Raw genomic sequence first — 3146 nt, forward strand, 5'->3', positions numbered from 1 at the left:
AAAAAAAAAAAAAAAAAAAAAGAGAGAAATTACAATGCATATTATATAATATTGATAGGGTGAAATGTTTATATAATATTGATAGGGTGAAATGTAAGTGGTTAGAAATAAATAAATTTATATGGTAAAAAATTAATCTTTAAATCGGTTTAAAAATAGTTTACATATTTGATGATTTGGACATGTGGAAGATAGTTTACACAAAATTGGATCGGTAGAAAATCAGTATCGTTAGATATTCCTCAATAACTTGAAGATTTGGAGATTTGTTCCAAGATTGAGACAGGTAACAAGTAAAATATTTGAAGTTACACTATGCTTTATCCAAACAATCTTAAAACGATACTAACTTTCAATATGCTATTTTTCTTTAGTAGGAATTAAGAATGCAATAGAGGGTTGGATAATTTTAAATTTTTAAGTATTTTGTTGAATGTTGTAACTTTGGAATTAATTCATTGCATATTCTTTACATATTTATAGGTGCATTTTTAGGCATTTTGTTGAATGATTATATATTGTGAATGTAGATAATTTAATTAGATGTGGTAACTTTAGGTAGTAATTGTTTTATCATTTTAGGTCATACAAATTAAATTTTTTTAAATTTTTTTGGACCAACCCGAACTCAACCCGAAAATAGAGGGTTGGGTTGGAAAAGTTTTTGGTTGGGTTGGGTTACTAATCCAACGAACCCGAATTTTTGGGTTGGGTCAAAAAAATCCTCCAACCCAACCCAACCCGAACCATGTACACCCCTAATTCCCACAAATTCAAAAGGTCTATTTCTTGTAGTGGCTTTTGCTCACTTTTCCATTTTCAAGCCGTAAAGTTAAAATTTTAGTCTTGCAATTTGATATTAAAACACATATTTCTTCTATTGTCAATCACATAAGTTTTATTCAACATTTGTTATAAAACTATGAACCCACGTGGAGAAGACTTACACAATTAACAATTAGCAACAAGTAAAGGCAACTTTATATATTTCTACTAGGTTAGAATAAGATATGACCCATTTTAACAATCTTAATCTGCAATCATACAAAATCAGGCCGCAATCATACAAAATCAGTCAACAATCATACTTCGAACTTTTCCTTCATTACTTTATTTGCTTAATTGTAATGATCTTACCCATTAAAATAGTCCATATACAAACCTAGACCTATGTTCTCTAAATTGTCCTCAGATATCAACTCATGTTTTAGAATTCAATTGAATATCATTCATAACCTTCAATTAGATTTTTATGAAAAATGATTGCAAATTTCCATCTACTCACTAGATGTTGAAGAAACTTGAAATTTCCAACAATGATTGATGTTATAAAACTAGCAACTTACTTCCACTTGCATATGAAAAAAATTAAAGACTTGCAAAAATGTTTGGAAAATGAAGTATAACAATAATAAATGGTTGTGACCGCTCTCAGAAGCATACTGTCCCTTTAAATCAAAATTAAGACCCGCCATAAACTACTACATTGCCATGGAAAGGTAGACCAACCATTTTATTATCTAAAATATTCAAAAATTAGTATGGTCTAACAATAGAAATAAGAGAGAAAACTATTTAGAGAAGAGCAAACCAAGAAAAATTACACTAATGAAGTAATAAGTCAAAAAGTAGGCTTTTCCAAGCTTTCAAAGTTTGTGTACAAATACTCAAAAAAATAAGTTTATTGGGATCAAAACCTTTATGATATCACACAATAATAGAATATTTGAGACAACCGCCACCAATAATGACTCACGAAAAAAACAGGTTTACCTAAGTTTCTCAAATAAGTTTCTGTTGCAAATTTGAAATTGATTTTAGGAAATAGAACATTTAGAGCAAAGGGAAAGGAAAGGGGGAGAGAAAGAAAGGTTGAACCGTGGTTATGTTATGCTCTTTTTTAACAACTTGTAGTATGTTCAGCTCTTATTAACTAACTTTTCACTTTTTTTTAAGGAGATGTTTGAACTTTTTTTTCTCCCTCTTTCTTAGCATAGTATTTAAAATGTTATACTTAAATATATGCGTAGTGATAAGACACCCATGTAATATCTTATCTAAACAAAGGAATTAAAGGATTTAAACAAACACAAGCGTCTTACAAAGTTATTTTTAATTAAGAATAGTCAGATTCCTTGCTTCAATCACTCCTTTTTTTCAACCTAAATTTAAACCTAGTAAATTTTATTAAATTATATTTACAACACTAAATTTAAATTTGCAATTGAGAATGTTAAGTAAATTTATACCACAATAATTAATTCAATCCAAAATAATTCTTTCTTATAAGAAAAAATGAAAAAGTTTGTTATTCAATCCACCTAAATTTCATTCAAAAATAAATTTTCTAAATTAAACTATCTAAATCCAAATAGGTAAAGTCAAGCAGGCACTTCAAATACATGGAAAAAAATTGGAGATGATTTTGGTCTCCTCTCTTGATTTGACTGTGGAAGTAAGTTCAAGATTGAGGCAAAGAGTTACTATTCTTGATTAGACAAGACTTACTTTAGACTTGTCTTTGCTTAAATCTATTAATTCCTTTGCTTAGATCCATTGGGTATTACATGGGTGACTTATTCTTATTATAACAGTGCTACTGTCGGATCGCCTACAACCCACTAAATTTATGAGGATCACCCCTCTTCATGTCTCGCAAGTATTCTACCTCTTGTAATGAAGCCAATAAGGCAATTGTGAGGTCTAGTGCGGCCTGAGGCGCCACTGGAGGTGGGGGTGACTGTAACGACCCTAAATTTCCACATACTCAGAGTCGCTACTAACGTCTCATGCTCATCTATAATGCGGAAATATAACTCTTACATGAACATAGTTGATAACGTAAACTTCAAAAAAAACGTTTAAAACAACTTCTTCTCTGGAAAACACAGCCATGGTCTTACGTGTTTAAATATGAAATACTGAAATTTAGAGAAAACAAAAACAAATACAAAATAATTTAAAACAATGAAATGCAAAACAACCTATTCTAACTTAAGACTAGAAATTTAAATATGAATCTACCCTATGCACGTGCCACAGTCTCTGCTCGCGATGCCGCCGTCCTCCGTACAAGTGCGCCTTGCCTTTACCTGAAAAATGATGTGGCACACGGCCTGAGTATTTCAAAGAATACTCAGTAAGTG

This window comes from Cucurbita pepo, chromosome LG20, assembly GCF_002806865.2.
Source record: "Cucurbita pepo subsp. pepo cultivar mu-cu-16 chromosome LG20, ASM280686v2, whole genome shotgun sequence".
In the NCBI taxonomy this organism is placed as follows: Eukaryota; Viridiplantae; Streptophyta; class Magnoliopsida; order Cucurbitales; family Cucurbitaceae; genus Cucurbita; species Cucurbita pepo.